Below are 21618 nucleotides of genomic sequence, written 5' to 3' on the forward strand. Positions count from 1 at the left end.
CATATTTATATTTATATGAAGTGAATCTCTATTTTTGCTGTACTTAATTTAGTGTTGAACTAATTACACAGTTCAATACAATGTAATAATTCTGCCTGAAGTACAGGACAGTAGAAGATATTTCTTTGTGATTTAGCTGGCAGCAAACACTAATCTTTGTGGTTGTTATCAGAGAAAAACATCTGAATCTATAGCAGTATTCGTTTTTTTTTGCTGGCACTTAATTCCTGTTTTCTCTGTGTGTCAGAGTTTTGTTTATCGTTTCCGGTTGTTCTGGGCTCATAGCATTTATCTTCATTTCTGTGTTTTTTTCCCTTCCCTCTGACTCACAGCAATAACTTATTTTCCTCTTACGTTGGTAAACAACATACTGATGTGTATTCTGAATCTGATGTAGGACATTCCTGTTAGATCAGAAGCAGTGACTCAGCTTGCTTTAGCCAGCAAGTGGCCAGTTGCTGATTCACTTTGGCAATTGTCTGTTTTATGGTGAACGGTGATGAATCTGACAGTATTTAAGGAACTCCTGAATAAAATTACTGCTCTTTTTGAATGCTTTAAAGGCTGATACGGGCACAACAGGTGGGAGAAAAAAAGATGCTTAAAGAGTGACCTTGATAATTTAAAAGACTACAGTCTCTGATATAAAAGAAATTTGATTGCTATTCCATTGTGAGAAGATACCTAATAAACTGAATTCATTCTTGGCATAGCTGCTGGGTAGGTAAATCAGTAACATAATTGTCTCGCTTTGCTTTTATTACTGTACTTTATATATTTATATAAAAAGTTGTGGAGAAATTCTTCACTTGTTTCGCATGTTTTCCATATTTTCTTGATTAGTGGAATAGAATGCTATTTTACATTGCATAAAAACATCCTTTACTAGTAAACTTGGACTGCTAATTACTGCAATACGATTTCCAACCATTCCTCCTTCTTTCTTTGTCTAGTGACTAAAAAGTGATGAATCCAAGACATCAGTCATCACTAGCATAAACCTGTTATGGTATCATTTTATGTTTCTATTATGCTGTTTCTGCTGGTATGCTTTAGATGAAGACCTTCATAAATACAGAAATTAAAATAAGGGAAATCACAGCATCTTCTAGAGACAGATGGTATTAGTTTATTTTATTTTTCCCCTTCACTTGCTTTCTTAAATAGGAAGACAATAATCCTTCTTACCAGAACAGAATTTTACTTGCCACTGATATTTAGAGAAGTTAGCCTTAAAGCCTTGTATGTTTTAAGACTGTAAATAGGATAATGCTGTAAGTGTACAACCTTAATACATGAAGATTGGCAGAACTAATCAGATAAGTGAGAATGTGCTTTCTATGCATTTACAATTTCCACTTGCTTTTCTGACTTTTTTAAAACTTTTTTTTTAGACATATGCTACTTTCAGCTTAAAATGATTTAGTTATAGTTAGTCAGACTTTGTGGTAAAGGTAACCTGCTAGGGATGACAAGCAAATTTAAATAGAGGAAGGACTACTTTTTCATTGAAAATTAGGGTGGGGTTTATTAAACAAAAATTGGATGTTTTGCTTGGATTCAGGATATAAGGTCCGGTAGAGTCAATCTAACTGAGCTAAGCTAAAATTTTGCCACAATTCTGACTTTTTTCTAATTATTTTTTTTTCTTCATCAGACAAAGTCAACATTTCCTAAAGGGAAAATGTAATATAGTTGGATGTGTTTCTCAGTCTGTGACTAGATTATTTGATCCGCTATACCAAGTATTTGGTCTTTCTTTCCTTGCAAATGGGTATTGGAAAGTAAGTGTCATCTAATGTATAAGTGTTGGATTTGCAGCAAATAGATTTTACTGACATCTATTCCTCTTGGGGGAAAGAAAAGCAGCTTAATGTTTAAAGGGAGGAAGATCATCTGATCTCATCCTCTAGAGAATGTGTTAAAAAGCACCTTAGGAAAACTTTGGTATATCACATAATTTCTGAAGCCTTGTACTCTTTATGAGTACATATGTACTGTTCATTCCTGAAAGATTTGTAAAACACTTCGCAGAGCTTTGCATTCACACTTCACACGCTTACCCTTCTGGATAACTCAGTAACTGCTTTCTGCATTTCCATACCTCTACAATGACATCCCTACTGGACAAAATTCGAAAGAAATGAAAAAGTGGAAAAAAAAAAAATGTGAAAGTGATGAAGCACATCTGTTTGAGTAAGTGCAGCAAGGATCACCCAATAAACTACATGATCACCCAATAAACGACATTGGTTTACAAGATAACTACAATATGGTCTACAATATTAGATATTAGGAAGAAATTCTTCCCTGTGAGGGTGGTGAGGTCCTGTCACAGATTGCCCAGAAAAGTTAGGGATGCCCCATCCCTGGCAGTGTTCAAGGCCAGGTTGGACGGGGCCTAGAGCGGCTTGGTCTATTGGAAGGTGTCCCTGCCCATGGCAGAGGGGTTGGAACTAGATGATCTTTAAGGTCCCTTAAGATCCAAACCGTTCTATGATTCTACGATGCAAAAGAGCTCTATAGTGGTGGAAGTGTCAAGGAGCATCTTATGATATCCTTTTCTAAAGTGTGTATCTGTGGAATTTGAACAACAGAAAAGGTATCATAAGGTATATGAAGTATTCCTTTGCAATGAAATGCTATGAAGTAAATGTAATAGTTGCCTTTTCGGGCCACACATTTTATTTTTTCTTCATCTTCTAAAAGTGAATGGATATATAAAATAAAATCAGTGTTGCTTGACTAAGGGCTAGTGAATACATGTATAGTATTTACTATACATACATATTTTAAAAATAGTTATGTGGGTAGTCTATCATTTCCTTACTGGTTTCCTCCTGCCTTTCTGTTGTGGGTTTTTTTTTTGTCCCAGTTGTTTCTTCTTGTCTGTCTTGTATTTTAATGGCTCCTAGACCCTTTGAATTATCTTTGCCAGGAGTTGCCATTTATTTTATGTCTGTACAAGGACTAGCACGAAGAGGACCCAAATTTCTGAAATCACTGGTTGCAAATGGTAATATTAATAATTAAAAATGGTAGAGGAATATTGGATTGAGACTAGGGTTTGTATGAAATGTAATATTGAATGTAACAAAAGAGGCTCTTTAACATATAAATGGATTTGAGAAGATACAGAGTAATCAAATGCAACTGCATTTTTTTAGTACTTTTCCTGTCATGTCTCCCAAGGTGCTTTACAGCACAATAATCGTGATTAACTCTGGATTTAATCAGTGAACTTGTGCAGTAACCCACAAAGTGGGACAATGAGTCAGTAGAGCTGGATGTTTGTGAGGACTCTAGTGACATGGTAAAATTCATGAAGTTCGGGTGTGGCAGAGTACATGGGTAATCAATTCTGTATTTCAGAGTAACAGTTGGAACAAAAGTCCACAAATGTTTCTTTGATGACATAATAATCTGGGGATGGGAAGTTTGGGATGTCTGCTTTTTCTAAGTATGATACTGACTAATTGTAAGTGGAAATTACACCACATTTTCTGACTTGCTTCAGTTTTGCTTTCATAAATGTTTGTAAGTGCAAATATCTCTCAAATGTGAACTCTGTGAATTGCAAGTACTGGTTTCTTGGCAACCACATCAGGACTTTTCTATTTGCAGCTATAAAGGAGGGTGCATTTTCAAACAGACTGCAAATTTAGAGGATTTGGTGGGATTGATGGTAATGGAGTTTTATGGTTTGTGTTTTAATTTTTTTAAAATCTTACATTCTCTGTCCTTAGACCACTAGCTGCAGTTAATGCATCAATGTGGTGAGTATCAAGGTAATGTTGAATTGCCTAGGTAGTGAAAACCTGGGCAGTTTTTCCTGGTTATAAGGCAATTTTTGAAATACAAACCTTCCTTAAATGGATGTTTTGTCACCAAGTGATGAAGTAAACTACTTGTATAGTGTGTTTCAGGTGGATGATGATGGGGACTCACTCTTCATGTTACTAAGAGATTATGATGATAGGAGCTGAGGAGACAGTGTTCCTGAGTGTAGTGTGTTCCCTGGGAGAGGTTGTTCAGGTATGGAAGGAAAGAGCCTGTATGGAAGGAAATACCTGAATGGGTATTTGATGCAGTGTTATGACCCAAAAAATTTCAAGTACAGTTTGCCTCTTTCTACTTCCCTCCTTCATCTCACTGCCTCAAATTCAGGTAAAGTCTCTTGAGTTGCTGTAGAACACCAAGAAACTGATGGATATCAGGCAGAATAGGCAATAATACAGTTGCTATGGTCCAGACGCCTAATATGAAAGCAGTATGATTTGAAGTCTTAACTACATTTTCCTCTACCGTTCTATGTAGTTTACATAAATTGGTATTAAAAAACAATAGTGTGGATGAAGAATTCTTTTAAAGTATTTTATTATGGTGAACAATTAGAGTGATTTATGTTATGATTTTATTGCTTTCTGAACCAAAGAAATCTGTGGTTATGAGAATCGGTACTGATTCTGTAAGATAGTGATTCTACTACATTTCAGGTGAAGAGAAAGGTCGGTGAGAGGAGAAAGATGAGATACTTTCATTCTCTTTTTGCAGATGTTGGTGTAGACTATAGAATGCATGTTCTGAATGTGGGTTGGATCAAGGTTTTTAGATTGTGGGCTCTTTAGGAGAATTTTATATTATGCCCTACTTTGGATAAGTGTTGTCTAGTATTAATGAAACAGCATCCTTGTCATGACTGCATCAAAGTTTATTATAAAGCTTCTAATTTTGTGGCACTGCAACCTCAATTCCCAGTACATTTTAAAAAATATAAATGAATTGACTCTCCCCTACCTTTAGAGAGCAGATAATTTTCCTATAGATAATGAGCTCACAAAAGAAGACAAAAGTAGTTTCTAAGGAGTTGCCAGGCTTATTGTGGAGGCACAGCTAGAAACCAGATTTTATTCTTTGTTGCCCTGACCAAAATTTTCTCACTCTACCCACCTTTAGTCCTTTCTTTGGAGTTAGGCCCCTTCAAAGCATGTCTGTTGGTCCTTTTGTCTTTGTCTTTTTTTTTCAATATCTTAACACATTTTTTTCTTCTGTGAAATGGAGAGAACAGTGCTTACACAGCCTTCAAAGGGTTTCGTAGTGTTGGCTGTTTCAAAGATGCAGAACTTCTTGAGCCAGAGATCTAGGAAGAAGGCAGAGAGTTGTGGTCAATGGCGCAGAATCTAGCTGGAGGTCTGTGACTAGTGGAGTTCCTCAGGGGTCGGTGCTGGGACCGGTGCTGTTTAATATTTTCATCAATGACCTGGATGAGGGAACTGAGTGCACCCTCAGCAAGTTCGCTGATGACACAAAACTGGGAGGAGTGGCTGACACACCAGAGGACTGTGCTGCCATTCAGCGAGACCTGGACAGGCTGGAGAGTTGGGCGGGGAGAAACTTGATGAAATTTAACAAGGGCAAGTGTAGAGTCTTGCATCTGGGGAAGAACAACCCCATGTACCAGTACAGGTTGGGGGTTGACCTGCTGGAAAGTAGGGAACGGGAAAGGGACCTGGGGGTGCTGGTGGATAGGAGGATGACCATGAGCCAGCAATGTGCTCTTGTGGCCAAGAAGGCAAATGGCATCTTTGGGTGCATTAGAAAGGGAGTGGTTAGTAGGTCAAGAGAGGTTCTCCTCCCCCTCTACTCAGCCTTGGTGAGGCCGCATCTGGAATATTGCGTCCAGTTCTGGGCCCCTCTGTTCAAGAAGGACAGGGAATTGCTTGAAGGAGTCCAGTGCAGAGCCACAAAGATGATTAAGGGAGTGGAACATCTCCCTTATGAGGAGAGGCTGAGGGAGCTGGGTCTCTTTAGCTTGGAGAAGAGGAGACTGAGGGGTGACCTCATCAATGTTTACAAATATGTAAAGGGTAGGTGTCAGGATGATGGAGCTAGGCTTTTTTCAGTGATATCCAGTGATAGGACAAGGGGCAATGGGTGTAAACTGGAACATAGGAAGTTCCACGTTAACATCAGGAAGAACTTCTTTACTGTAAGAGTGACAGAGCACTGGAACAGGTTGCCCAGGGGGGTTGTGGAGTCTCCTACACTGGAGATATTCAAGGCCCGCCTGGACAAGTTCCTGTGTGATGTACTGTAGGTTACCCTGCTCTTGCAGGGGGGTTGGACTAGATGATCTTTTTAGGTCCCTTCCAACCCTTGGGATTCTGTGATTCTGTGATTCTGTGCTTACATATCCACACAGGAAGAAGAAATTAATACCCCTTTCTTTGGGTATTTTATATTTCTAACGTCTCCCTGGACTACTGATGGATGAAGCCAATGCATCATGTCTTTCTCAAGCTCATTCTGCATGAAGTCAACATCTACCCATATATTTATTATTTATTACATGAAATATTTATTATTTTACTTGCTATTATTTTCAGAATCTCTTGACACAATTATTGAATTATGTATGATTACAGTTATGTTTGTACAGAGATGAAGATGGTACAGTATAGGTTTCAATTTTGAGAGTTAAGTAAAAGCTAGCTACATATGAAGAACAACATATCCAAATGAAGTATGTCTTCTGCTAAAGCAAATGGTGGTACTTTTTACTTCTTCCCCCTGGAAAAAGGCCACGTTTTTGAGATGAAATCCAGCATCTCAAATAAATTTTTCATATTACTTGCATGTAGCAGGGTTCATTTTCTCCATCATCTAATGGATCGTGTTTATTGAATCTGACAAACTTGAAAAACTGAACTTTCAGATGTAAAGAGTAAATAACTGCTTGCATTTAATTGGCATTATCGATTTACCAAGACTTTCATGTTGTGCAGGTTGTGTTTCCATCCCTTCGTGAAAAGTTCCATTATCTTTCTTACATCTTTAAAAACTAGTATTGAGGAAAAAATGATATTTAGGAAAACCATTAGAAATATTTTACAGACATTTTTTAGGATGCTATAGAGTAAATGAGTGGTTATTGCCTCGCTGTTCATTATGTTGATTCAGTGGAGAAGAGAATATGACTTCTTGAAGGAAAAAATAGTCTTGATACTGCTTTTAGCAAGGTCCGTAGTGAAACTTCTGCAGTTCTGCCTCTCTTAAAGATGTGGATACTCAGTTGTTTGGGCTAATGATATTTTCTTCTGTTGAGATTTTGCATCTGCAACAGGTCTTCTGTTTGAACTGTCTGTCTGGTAGTGAAAAGACCTATTGCTCCCATCACTGTGGGACAGAAACCTGCCTCTTTTCTACTAATACTTTCCTTTCTGAACACTGAAATATCACAGTTCGCCAGCAGGAAAACTGACCTTGTTACATTGAAATAAAGGGGGAGAGTTACCACTGCATTCAGCAGTAGTAGGGTCAAGCAGAAAGTTTCACTTTTTTTTGGCGTATGCCTTGAATCCACCATTGTTCTATGGTTTCTATCAGCTTTACACATATCGTAGAAATGCAGGGCACTTGGGGAGTGCATGTAGGAACCAGCAGACAACTTTAGAAAGTAGAGTCTTGGGCACATGTGTGCTTTGTGAGCAGCAAGGAGAGGCAGCTGTGAGGGATCTTTTGAAAGGGAATTTGCAACACCTGGGTGGGGGTGGCTTTGCTGGGAGCAGGAAGTGGTGTGTGCTCCAGAGGTGGTGGTTTGCTGAAGGTCTACTTTTGAGCAACAGTGTTCAGACAGGACTTCTGAATTTTAGAAGTTGATGATATAGATCATCTATGGAGGTAACAAATAAGTCTCACTTATTGTTTTTTTATATTGGGTCGTTTTTGCTTATTGTGAGCATACATGTTTGTGTATTTTTGGAAACTTGAATTATGTTTATGAGCTGGGCAGGGCATAAGTCCTTTTTAGGACTACCTTAAAGTGAAAAGATTGATGCATAGAAAGTATTTGGGGTGCAAAAACTCAAACGTAAATTAGAAGACTGAAAAAAAATCTGTCTGTATTTCAGACCTAGCAATTGATTTGGGCAGGGAGCTATTGGATTGCTACTTACCTGATATTTAGGTATGTTGGGTGTATGGGAGTCATGGAGAGATAACTATTGTAACTGCAAAAGGTAGCTCAAAGCATGTTCAGTGATTATATATATTCTTTTTAGGTATATTTCATTAGATTTGCATATTGTTTGATTTAGTGCAGCTTGGCTTTTGCATTGGCTCTTTGCTGTTAGTAACTAGAATGAGATGAAGATTTTTGTGTGTTAGGTTATGGAACTCAAATGGACAGTACAGGCTGTGAAGGATGTATACCAGAAATTTGGATTGGCTTACCTGTGTTTATGCTGGGTGGCAGATACTGCATGCTGTGCTCTGTGGTTTGATTCTCTCCTGTTTCTTTAATGAAACCCTTTTCACTTGTGAAAAGTGAGTGTAAAAGGCAATCAGCAAAGTCTTATTCTTAGCAGTGCAGTGGATGTAAGAAACAATACATTGGTATGCATGGTTCTCTTTTTGTAACAATATTCCTTTTAGAAAACTAGAGGATGTATATTTAAGAGGGGGATTTGAAAAATTTGACTGCAATTGGTCTGGTATTAGGAAGCTAAGACCAAATTTCTTCAAGCACTGGCTGAATCCTGTTGCCTTTTACAGACGCTTCATTTTCATTCTTCCTCTCCTAGATACCTTACACATACAAATTACAGGGGTTTGAAATGAAACAAGGTGTACACTCAAGGGTCTTAATTGCTGACTGTTAGTAAAGGGAAGTTTTTTTCATTAACTTGTTGCAAAGGCTGCTGAGTTAACTGCTCTGTGGTATGGTTTGCTCTCGTTTGGTGGGAGCTGTTTCACCTTTTGTGAATGCTAATTGCACATTTTGAATTACAAGGATTTATTTCAGAGGCTGGCCTGTAAAAACTGTGAGACGTCTTATCAGCTGGAAGAGAGCTCAGTGTTCTTAAACTGCCAGTCTATAAATGCACTCTTAGGTTGCATTCTTTGAGCTCCGTGAAGTGCGCTAGCATGTACGTATCCAGTTGTGAAGGATTACTTTTAGTCCCACTAGTTAATCTAGAGAAGTTTCTATTTTATTCTCACACTTTGGATGACTGATTCACATCTCAAAGGTGTACATATGGAAATGTAATCCGTTGATTACTTTACTCCCCACTATTCATATGCACTGCTTATATGTTGCCTTATCAACCATAAACTTTCATCACTGTTATCACTCTTAACTGAAGTGCCACTAATAATGAGAAAGCTTGTACCATTGTTAGCTGTCTCTGGTGTGGTAGAATGGGTTGCTTTGCCTTTCAAAAATACATCCTTCCAGAACAGTGGAAGGAGTGATGCAGTTGTCAGGGATGCCTGCACTAGTTGCCTGCTACAAAGTATTGTTTTTTTCCATTGAACAAGTTTACTGCTATCGAAATCCAGCCCTATGTAATTCTGGGAGGGGAAAAAGGAAGAAATAATAAACAAAAAAATTAATAAATAGTGCATGGTCTGCAGGCTGCCTTTCAGAACTCCAGTCAAACCTTTGGCTTCTGATAAACTGAAGTCATTCCTGCTTTAGACCCAGAGTGGAAATCTCTTTGGAGAAGGAGAAATAAACTCCATTTATTGAAATAAGCCAGGCGTTTCTTTGTATTGCCTCAAGTAAGAAAGTGAAGGGAATTTGTTTATTCAGATATTATAAAGGTATGTTTGAGACTTCCGCTCTCTTCACTCTTGAATTCTATGACTTAATGTCTGCACTGCTGGATTTATGCAGAATTTCAAGGTTAAGCATCAGGTGTCACTGGGGCATGCCACATTCCAACTAGGGCACTATATTAACAGTGGATTCTTAGTTACACTCTAGCACAAGAGGTTAGAGTTACCAGAAGCTGTCCTCTCCAGAAGTTGGGGCATGACATACTTAGATGCTTGTATAAGCAAGTTGAATTTAGTGATGAGCTGTGCTTTGAACTGACAGATACCTAAAAATATGATTGATTTTAGCCATGGAATTATGATTTCCCAAGGTTTTCTTGTAACTGCATTATTCATAAGGGAAAAATAATAAAAAGTTCCCTTTGCTTTCTTGAAAAAAAACCAACAAAAACCAAAAAACAAACAACCTAAAACCCCAATAGTCAACTCATGATATTCCAGAGAATGTAGGAATACATTCTGAAACATAAATGTTTTATTGTGACTGTGGGGGATAGTGTGCCATTTCTCCTTCCTTGCCACTGTTTATCCACAAAGATGGACTGTGATTTTTGCATGTTGTTTCTAGCTTGAGAGCATGCCAAACCTTCTTATGGTTTGATATGCCTGGTGTCCTTGTGCTGAGGCTGGACTATAACTTTTGCGATGCCGAAAAGCTATTTTCCCTAGGGGATAATGGGAGTCAAGCGTACTGGAAAAATCACATACACCCATGCTATTACCATTTTTTTGTAGGTCTTTTGCAAGAGATTTCATAAAGTAACATGAAAGCTGTGAAGGGACTACTAGATGAAAGTACTGTCAATCAAAATGTAGAACTATGTATCCTCACTAGAAGTTACAATAACATACATTCATGAATGATGCATTTTTGATGCAGAACTAAATTTTCTGGTTTCTTTTTTTTTGTCTCATAACATAGGATGTTACCAATTATTAAGAAAGTAAAATATGGAATAGTGATTCTTGGACAAAGTAATTCAGTCTCGATTCCTTTCTTTAAAAGGGTTCCTTTTGTCTTACTTTTTTCTGCTTAGCATTTTTTTCTTGCATGTGACAGCTGTTTTTTCTGGTAGGATTTTTGTTGTTGTGGTGGTGGTGGTGGTGTTGTTTTTTCTTTCTTTTTTTCCTTTTTTCCCAGAGGTAAAATAGCCCAAAGGGAGAACACTATACCTTGGTTTGCCTTTTATATGTGCATATATTCAGAGACATTTAGGTTTGCATATAGCGATACATTTATATAAATATGAAATTTAAAAAAACTTTGAGAACTTGTATAAGACGCAGCATAGATGTTTCTGCTTTCTAATTATGCTGTGCTCTATGCTTCTTAGTAGCTAAGAGAAACTTTTCATATTACATTTACCATCTTGTCTTGTTTTCCAAAGGAAACTGTGCTTGCATGTGTATTTCCTTTTCCCTTGCAGTTTCTAGTCTTGTAGTTTCTAGTCTTGTCTAATTTCAGGTGAGCTTGGCAAGATGGTGAAATCAAAGAAAAGGTAGCTGGTCTGGGGAGATGCTTTTAGCATTCCCTGCTGTGAAGAAGCCCCTGTGGCTGGAGGAGGTGTTTCCTTGTTTTTACCACAACAGCAATTCTAGACAGGTGGACAGTTTTGTATGCTGCTTGCCTATGGAAACCATTGTATTTGCTGAAACAGTTTGTGCTTTAGTTTCCTGAATCAGCTACTGTCAGGTCACAAATCCATGGGAGATGACATTTGACTAGTTATGCTACTCAAAGAACTACTTGTTACACCTTCCTGCCCTGAACACTGGAGACTTACGCTTGCTTTCAGAAAAGTAAATTTTAGAAAGTGTGTTCTGTTAAAGCAGTAAGTGGACTGCAACGTCTGATTTGTACAGACAGCATATCTGAGATGGCATATCTTTAGTTAATTAAGCTTTTTGGTTGATCATCTTGCTACATTTAATTTGGGAATATTTGAACAACATTACTTGAAGCAATAAAAGTAGATGTGCTAAATGTTGCCCTACTTCAAAGTAATGTATTGTTGATAACAACTTCTTACAGAAATTCTGTATTTGATCTGTGTGACAATTGGTCATGGAATTAGATGGAGAGAGAAGAAGCCTTTTGTGCTATTTGTTGTTGAATGACATTAGTTAAACTACAAACAAAATAGTTTTGTCCTTTGGAAGGAAAATGTAGCTGGAGAAATACTTTGCATTTATAATAAAGATGACTTACTAGTATTTCATAGTGGACTTGGTTGAAGAGGATTAAGTTTTTAATTTTTTGGAAGACACTGAAGTCATAAGTGTTTCTGTAGTACTGATGTATTTATTATTCAAGCCACAGGAAGGCTAACTGCCTCATAAAGCATTAGGAGAGCTACCGAGCTTCTTATCATTTCATGGAACAAAGCATGAGGCAGTTTACAAATGTTTCAAAGTGAAATCTTGGCGTGTTGGATGCCAAATTGTCTGATAAAGTACTCGGGAGTTTAACAGACCCTGGAATGTAAACCATCCAGCTGTTATATGCTGTGAACTGGCGTGTTCTAAGAACCTGCAAGCTGTATTTATAATTTGTGCTTTATGTCCAACCTATTAAGTCTTGGATAGAATATTTGAAGCTGAATTGTAATGTTCTGCATAACTTTTTTGTTCTTGGGGAGTTAACATTGAGATATTGATAATTGCAGTTTTTCATCTGCGATAGGTGTCTGACGGTGATTGTGGAAAGAAGACAACCAGATACTAATATTTGCTGTATGATCTGCTCTGAAGGAAGCAAGGGTTTTTCTTGGGTACTTTCAGAATTGTGTTTAAATTTATGTGGTCCCTCAGCAGTCACCATGGAAGATACTAGCTTTGCAATGAGTTAAACACTTAGACTATGGTTCTGAAAGCTGTTTAGCATGCTTCAGGGAGAACACACTGATATCTGACTCAACATGCAATTATTTACAGTTACATTTCTGTCTTTTGGTAAGGCAATTAATAACTTGTAACATGTGATTGTCATCTTTGTTCAAGGAATATGAATAATGCAAATTTAATTGGGCCTTTGGGTAATGAATTCACAGACTTATGTGTTTAAATCTTATTTCTGTTCTTTAAACTGAATGAGAGGTGTTTTGGTAGATTGAAGACCTCATCCACAATGCCCTCTAGGATAGTCCATGAAGTATTTGTCCAGTTGCTGAGCAGGCATGCAAGTCGTGACCTTATGTAAAGCTTTCTTTGCCTTTTTTTTTTTTTTTTGAGGGGGGGTGTTTGTTTGTTTTTTGTTTTAAGAAAGCAGTTATGTTATACGTTTTGTTGGAGATTGACTTCTCTTTTAGTTAATTTTTCTTAAAGATATGTCACTGAATCGGAAATATTTTCTTCAGTATCTTCTGACTGCATTTCCAACGTTTGTTGATGATAGTTGGTCCAGCTTCGTGCAATTGTTACAAAAATGCATTTGCATATTTGCATGAATGCTATGGTCTATCTTTTTCAAATGCTGAGTCTATTTTCTTTTACTGAGAAAACCTGTCCTTTAAAACTACTGGGTTTGATTAGGGATGTGTGACATGGCTTAAGCTATTCAGTTTAATTTGAAAATACAGCTTTGGAGAATTGCCTGCAACTTACTTAAAAATGGCTTTTAAGTTCTTTATTGAAAGATAAATATAAAGGTAAGTTGCTCCAGGTTTTTTTTGCCTTTTTTTTTTTTCCAGGTAATAATTATAGTCAGTGTTATTTCCCATATTCAGAAACAAGACATTTCTAGTATCTCTATATTTGTTGAAATGTTTTTTTAAAAAGAATGCCGTAAAAGATAGAGGTGAATGCTGCCATAGTAAAATAAGGTAGCTAGGATGATAAACCCAAGGAAGCTAAAAAGAAAAATGCATAATTTTCAACTACAAAGATTCATTCTTCAAGATATTTTATCTTAAACTGATCTGGAGACTACATGTTATTAATAGTAAAATATTTATTACAAAATTGTAAATCCCTCCAAGGAAAATGTATGATAAATTAAAGATCCTAATCTATCATATATCTTAGAGCTGGTTTGATCCAAGTTGAATCTCTGTAGTGGTACTTTCTTACTAGGCTGCATAAAGAATATTTGGAGCACAGTAGTTCTTTGTTGGTATTTGTCCTCCTTCCTGCATAAATAACCTTTGCTACTTAGTTCAAGTATTTTAAATACCAAAGCAAGAAGAGAGTAAGAGAGAAACCATTCTAAATGTTGGAACAAAGACATTTTGAGTTTGTGTGAGTTTTATTCTTATTACTATGCATTAGTAATGGTTTCGGTTGGAAGGGGCCTTAAAGATCATCTAATTCCAGCCCCACTGCCATGGGCAGGGATATGTTTCATTGGAGATTGCTCAAAGCCCCATCCAACCTGGCTTAAACTGTTAGAGATTCAACTTTTCTGTTAAATTTCAGATTCTTTAGAATTTTTTGTGTAACAATTAAAACCTATTTATTAAAATGTTCTAAAGTTTTTTTTAATCTGAACTATATACTCGAAATGAGTTTTAATGTTGATGTCATATTGTATGTAACATAGGCTTTACATGGATTGGATTCTGAAGTTTCCAAAGGTATACTGAATGATTAAACCATTTGTCATACCACACTGTAATTTATTCACCATAAGGATCCTCTTTTATGAAATGGAGGAGTTGAAATATTCTATGGGATTTTTTTCTGTTTGTTTTTAATCTGATCATTTGCTTGTTTCCTGCTACCTATAAAAGCTCTCTTCATTAATAACTGGACTCCAAGGGAGAGGAAAATGAAAATTTATAAATTTTAAAACATCTCATAAAAGCAGTCTAAACCAGCTTCATGAGCTATAAAAATGTTACAGATTGTAACTCATGTGTCTGGGGAGTGGGGTTTTATGATGTTAAAGCTGTGACCTGTAAGTGGAGCAAGACTGAATCTGATCTCTTTGTAGCTGAGAACAGTATTTATTTATTTTCAAATCTGGGTCCAGGCGAAAACTAAATACTGGAATAAAAAAACACTGTAAAAATCTGTGAATCTTTTCAGGCATTAGGAGTGTTAGAAATGTTAGTAGGGATGTTGCCTCCGTTGGAATGATATATGCAGAAAGGAGTTATGAATACTAACAGAAGCCTAAATGTTTTAACTCATCAAAACTAGGATTCTTGCCTTTTGCCTTCCTGTGTTGGTTGAATAGAAACTCCTGCTCTCACTTGCAGCAATAGAATCTGATATTTTCTTTGCAGTTCCTAGGTTCACTTACCCTATATCCTTTTACTTATAAGGTGGTGTTATTTTTTTGCTTTATTAGTTTTTATTGCATTAACTTTTGCCTTCTGTAAAAATACCTTGATTTGTCAAAGGGAAAATCAAATCCTGCAAAGAAGATAAAGGTGCAGTCTTGAAGTTTTGTAAATGAGCTGACTCAGGCCTTGGTGAATAGCTGCGGGACTGACAATGTCATTTACTTGCTGGAGTTCTTGGCTTCTTTATGGAGAGCTGGATATAAAGGTGACTGCTATGATTAGGGTGCTTTTCTATGGATTTGTGCTCAGAGCAGTTAAATGCAAATGCCCACCCTTTCCAGACATGTCAAGGAAGCCTCTGGAGATGGATGTTGGTGAGATTCTGCTAATTGTCAGAGCTTGAAGTCATTTAGCACCTCACAAGATCAGGCATCAGATGCTAATCACCTTTGTGTGGTGTTGACTTGGACAAAATTCAAAGTAGTGACCTATAACAAAAAAAAAAGTGTTTGTTTTTTTTTTTTTAAATAGTACTGTCAAGTTTTTCTCTTTAAAGCCTGGCAATCCTGCTGTCACTATTTGTTTTCGCACTGCAGGCAGAGCATTGATCTTTCCATTGTGTGTGTGATGCAGGAAGGCATGCAAAAGCAGTGGCTGTGATCTCCAGGACAACATCACTGTCTCTTTTTGGACAGGAAAACTAAAGCTTGAGAACACTAGAGTTTACATGCAGTTCAGATCAGGTATCTTTATTAGTTTGAAAAGGACTTGTATTTTCCAGAAATCTTCATTTGTGTAAATGTGTAGGGATTCCTGATAATTAATGGAGTTTATATGGTAATCATAGCATGGTTTGGGTTGAAAGGGACCTTAAAGATCATCCAGTTCCAATCCCCGCTGCCATGGGCAGGGACACCTTCCACTAGACCAGGTTGTTCAAAGCCCCATCCAACCTGGCCTTGAACACTTCCAGGGATGGGACATTTACTACCTGCCTGGGCAATCTATTTCAATGTATGGCCACCCATATTGTAAAATGAAGTCTTCCCTATATTTAGCCTAAACCTCCCCTTTTTCAGTTCAAAACCATTCCCACTTGTCCTATCCCTACATACCCTTTTAAAAATTCCCCCTCCAGCTTTCTTGTGGCCCCCTTTAGGTACTGGAAGCTGCTCTAAGGCCTTTCCAGAGCCTTCTCTTCTCTAGGCTGAGCAAGCCCAACTCAACCTGTCTTCACAGGAGAGGTGTTGCAGCCTTCTGATCATCTTCGTGGCCCTTGTCTGTACTTGCTAAAGCAGTTTCATGCCCTTCTTATGTTGGGGGCCCCAGAGCTGAATGCAGTACTGCAGGTGGGATCTTGCAAGAGCAGAGGGGGAGAATCACCTCAGTCTGCTGGTCATGCTTTCTTTGATGGAGAATAAATTTTCATTTGACAGGCTTTCATATGACAAATCGTAAATGATTGTCACTGGGTGGTGGGGAGGTATAAAACGTCCAAGAGTCAAAGTGGAAGGATTCTGGATGTATATGGAATCCTATGCTTCTTGCCACTGGGTACACTTGCAATGTCATTGTTACCTAAGATAAAGAGGATACTAAAGAAAAAAGGACTTCTCTGTATTGCAGTGTGAAAATACTCATAGGAGTTCTAGTTCCTTCTCAGCACAATAGGAATAGGGTTTAGGTAGTTTGAACAAGTGCGTTTGGCTTCAGTTGTTAAAAGCTCTTTAGCACTTGCTTGTTAGAAGACTGGAGGATTATGTGTAGTTCACAGGTCTCTGACTTTCTTTTCCAAGAAGAAATCTGGTTTTGTGATTGGAACTTCTTGGCCTTGACTCGCAACTACTAATTATACCGGCTAACTGCTGTCCTGCTCCTCTGGGTGAACGTTTGAAGGATCACTCATCCAGTTGTGGGTGGGCTTCCCCAGCCTGTATACTGAAGTTGACAATGAAATCAAGTAACTAGCTCAGAAATTTTTGGCTGCTCGTGGTGGTGTTTTTCCCACCTAAAATTGGGGTTGTGCAGTGGATTGTACTCAGCACATCACTGTGACACAGGACAAGTTTGTTGATTTTTCTTCTTTCTCAGTCAGAAGAAGATTTGGTCACATGTAAGTAAAGTAGTTTCTAATGAAAGGAGTCTTCTGTTGACATCATGGAAAAACGAAGCACAAGGGTAGTAAAATGAAGGACTATACAAGAGGATTGTATGTTGATATTATGCTCAAAAAACCAGAGGTATTTCTATTTTTTCTTCTTTCCTCCTGCTATGATTTAAATGATAGTGCTCTTACTTGGATTTCATTGCAAGCCTGTACCTGAATGATAGTCTTCATCAGATTTCCACCCAAAACTACCTCTGGCTCTTGGTGATCTAATCTGTTCCTGCAGTGAATCAGCCAGGTATGACTGATCTGGATTAAAAAAATAAATAAATCAAGGGGTTGGGTAGATAAAAGCTGAGTTCCCTATTTCCAAACGTATTGTTACTTTATAGAGAGAACATTGGTTCAAAAATGGCTATTGCAGCACATTTTTCATGGATATGCACCTGTGCCAGTTACTGAGATGTGACACAAAAGCTCTTCCTATAATAAGGAATTCATTTTTTTGATGGATCTTGCCTTTTGCAAATAGACTCTCTATTCTCACATCCATGCTGGTGATGGTTCAGAACAGGATTATGCTTTATTTTCATCTCAGAGAGAACATTGAAGAATACTGAGTTGATGAAAGTACCAGTAAATGTATCAGTTATTTTTTTTTTATTGATGTGACAAAGCTGCATGTCCAGTTGCAATCAGAGGGAGACAGATGAGCCAGAAAGGTTAATTACTTCTCGTTTTCTTAACCTTATGTTTATTTCAAATGCTCATCTCTTTCAGTGCCTGAAGGTGGCCAATTAGTCTGATGTACTTCTGTTTCTACAATAAGTATGGTTGTGGTGTGTCTTGCTGTTCTTTATAAAAGCATAAGAAGTTCTGTTCTGAGAAAGTATACCAAAAAGAATAGAAAAAGGCTTTTGGAAGCCTTTTTGAGGGTCTGCTTAAAGCTAAAACTTGTAGTTAACTTGTCATGAAAGCTCTTCCATCAGGAAGATTGGGATTATGCTTGGAGAGAGCTATGGTCTCTACCTTTCTTCAAAGTAGTAATTTCATTCCCTGCAAGTTGTGTTCAGAGGTAAAGCTTTCAGGCAGAAACCTAGCATGAGGGAGCCAAGCCCACCCACCTTAGTAGTGTCTATACTTCCCAGCTTCTCAGCTGTTAAAAGATTTCAGTTGCAGTGAATTTGCCACTGCATGCTCTGACTCTTCCCTACCTGTATGGAGCAGATGATGGAGCCATACCTGCTATTGCAATATTTATTAGGTATAGAACCATAAAAATGGGATTAGTAAGTGTGAGCTTTTCCTGTGGTACTCTAAAGCAAGCTACATGTTTGTTTGTTTTTTGTTTGTTTGGTTTTTTTTTTTTTTAATGCTTATTGTCCTCTCTTTTATTTTCTGTCATCTCAAAATATTTTCTTTGAGAAGCTATGTGGAGGCAAAAAGTCTAACAATAATTCTGCTTGACTTCTGCAGTCACTGTTAACTATTATTCCATGTCTACCACATCAAAACAAAACCTAACTTCTTAAAACAGATGTAAGAAAATATTTTCTCTCTTTAAATTCCTCATCCTTCAAATTTTATTTCAAATTCCCTCTCAGAATGCTGTGAGTTGCTCAGTACTCAGTTTCACTGTCTGAAAGTTGCCTCTTGGCTGGCAAAGAATTGGTAATGTATCAGGAAATTGATGTTGAAAGGATGTCAGCAGGAAGTCACCGTGCAGCAAGTAGAATTGGAAGTCCAGGAAGTTTAATAATTAGACGTGATGCCTGGTGGATAAAGGCAAAGTGCTTTAGAGATGGACCTAAAGACTCATGCAAAGGGATCTCTCTGTGATCTCCATCATAGAGTAATCAGATTTTAAAATACTGTAAGAATTCTTCCCTTTTTTTTTTAAACAAGAGACCTCTTTATTCCTGTTATTCTGTCTTCCCCTTTGCAGTAAAGTATTACTCAGAGCCACCAATGATATCTCTTTTAGGACATCTCCATGTCCTAAAAGGCGAAAAGGCTAAAAGGCGTATCTATGACAATACTTCACAGTGCTGTGCCAGTGGTGTGGTGTTGAAAAGAAAAAAGGTAGAGAAGCCAAACAGTAAAACAAGTTTTTGATGCAGCTACATTGTCTTTAGCAGGTAATCTAGCAGTCCTCTCAGTGTAGCTTACAGTTCACCTAAATTCCTTGAAGATAGCTCCCTGACTAGCTGATTACTCACAGAAAGTTGTTTTGGTCAACTATTACAAAGACATTTTGGGAAAACAGAAGTTTTGTGTAGCTCTGAGTGATTCAAGTGCAGCCTCCCTGGATTCATAGACTAATTCCTAAATCTGTCAATTGACAATGCAGTGTTTACTTTGGTTCTCGCCTCACTCTGGGAAAGCATTTGTCCGTCTCATGCTGTATGCTGTGTAACGAGAGTTGGGAAAGTTTACTCCATTCTTTTACAGTATTTGGTTTACTATGTATTTCTTCCTTTGTTATTTTACTTTAACAGTTTAATCTGTTGAAGACTTCAATTCATAAATACCATTTATCAGAGTTACAGTATTACAGTAGTGAGAACTGGTTGGGGTAGTTTAGCAAGCAGAATACCAGATACAGACCCTGGAGGCCTCTTCAGCTTTGTCCCTGCTACTTCTGTTGTCCAGTGCATGTCCAAGTTGCTTTGCCATCACTCTGTTTGTTCCTTTTCAGAGCAGGGTTATTAGTACTGTTTTAAATTGCTTCAAGATCTGTTTGTATAATCTCATACAATGAGGATCCCCCCCCCCCCCGCCTCCTTCCATTTCACTGGCTCTTTGTATTGTTTTATTAAAGAGACTGTTACTACTTTTTTATTTTTCTCTTCTTACTAAATCGTGATGAATGCCCTTTCTTACAAGGCTTGAAAAATACCTAATTTTAAAAATAATTCTCCTTGGAAATGTTTGTGCTCATTCTACTACTGCAGTAGAGGTTAAGATTTGAAAAGCAAGACTTCTCATACCCTTCCTTCCTGCAGAATTCTGGTTCTCGAAGTACAGAGCTGGTTTTTACTGGACAGGATTTAGATTAGATGTAACAGAGCTGATGGTGGGTGGTGAAAGATTTCTGTAGAAAATACAAAAGGAGTGTGTCAAGAGTATTCATGGGAATGAGGTAACATCAACCTCACTGGTAAAGGAGATCACTAATTGAAAAAAGGACATGGAACTGCTGGAACAAGTCCAGAGGAGGGCCACGAGGATGATCAGGGGACTGGAGCACCTCCTGTATGAAGATAGGCTGAGAAAGTTGGGGCTGTTCAGCCTGGAGAAGAGAAGGCTGCGTGGAGACCTCATAGCAGCCTTCCAGTACCTGAAGGGGGGCCTATAAGGATGCTGGGGAGGGTCTCTTTGTTAGGGACTTTAGTAACAGGTAACGGGTTCAAACTTAAACAGGGGAAGTTTAGATTGGATATAAGGAGGAAATTCTTTCCTGTTAGGGTGGTGAGGCGCTGGAATCGGTTGCCCAGGGAGGTTGTGAGTGCTCCATCCCTGGCAGTGTTCAAGGCCAGGTTGGATGAAGCCTTGGGTAAGATGATTTAGTGTGAGGTGTCCCTGCCCATGGCAGGCGGGTTGGAACTAGGTGATCTTGAGGTCCTTTCTAATCCTAACTATTCTATGAATGGAGAATGAAAAGTGCATCAAACCTTGCAAATGAAGCTTGTGAAAAAGAGGAACGATTGTTTGTTAAAGCCTCTTAAAGCTGAAAGTGCATACATCTCCATTTTAAGCCTGTTGAAATTGTGCATGACTTAGCATGCAGAAGTCAGTACATATTCATTGTATAGCTCTTCAACTCCAGAACTTTATAAATTGCTCTTTAACACACAGTTAATTATTGCCTTTGGTTTTAATTAAATGCAGGGTCATGCATATTGGAAACATGATTTACACACTTTTTTCAGAGTGTAGTGGTTATCAGTTTTTCTATTTGGGCATTTCAAATGTTAGCTATGAAAGTAAAATTCAGTATAATTGTTTTGCTTTTTATAAGAACTGGTTCTACTTTAGCTTTCTTGATCCATCTTGCTGTCTTCATTACCACGCAGCAGGATTTGTAAGTCTAAAAAACCTAGATTGAATTGCTAAATTATTCTACTCTGAAACCCTTGCAGCCTGTACTTGGTAATCCCAGAAGAATTAAGAAAAAAGAGGATGGACTGTGTCATATTCATTTACATCATCTTAGCTTTTCATTGGGTCACAAGCTAATGGGAATAATTGCATAACTGCTAAGGCAGAGAAAGGCACTGTTACTAGGAAACTGAATCAAACAGGCTGCTCAAGTATGTATGTGTGTAGGCCTTGGGACAGTGATAATCACAAAGATCTCTATATGCTGAAGGTCTTAAATTGTGGAATCTGTGCACACTGAAGTCACCATGGTGCCACATTAATATTTTTTTGCTTTTTAATTTTAAAATTCTATTTTAAAGGAGTCAGAAGGGAAATCCTTAAATATAGATATTGATGTAAAACTCTTCAGCAGCACTGTATAGGTTGAAAATGTGCTCTGCAGTATGGAAGCAATGCTACTCCTGTTGGTGACCCTCTTATGTGTCCTTCTTAAAGCTTGATCCCAACCCTCTGCCCTCTTACTTGCTTACCTGAAGGGGGACAGTGGAAGGAGAGTTTGGT

At 37.8% G+C, this 21618-nt stretch overlaps 1 protein-coding gene across 2 annotated transcripts in view; it reads left to right on the forward strand.

The window, feature by feature from the left end:
- Positions 1-21618, forward strand: part of GRID1 (glutamate ionotropic receptor delta type subunit 1) — a 539323-nt gene that overhangs the window by 108870 nt on the left and 408835 nt on the right. Inside the window, exon 1 of one of the 2 annotated variants that reach the window (XM_065670832.1) lies at positions 7573-7680. The exons of the other annotated variant lie outside the window; for it this stretch is intronic. The gene's annotated coding sequence lies outside the window, so the exon portion shown is untranslated. Of the gene's footprint in view, positions 1-7572; positions 7681-21618 lie in introns of those variants that run through there. 2 annotated transcript variants of the gene reach the window in all.

Source organism: Lathamus discolor, chromosome 3, assembly GCF_037157495.1.
Source record: "Lathamus discolor isolate bLatDis1 chromosome 3, bLatDis1.hap1, whole genome shotgun sequence".
NCBI classification, from domain to species: Eukaryota; Metazoa; Chordata; class Aves; order Psittaciformes; family Psittacidae; genus Lathamus; species Lathamus discolor.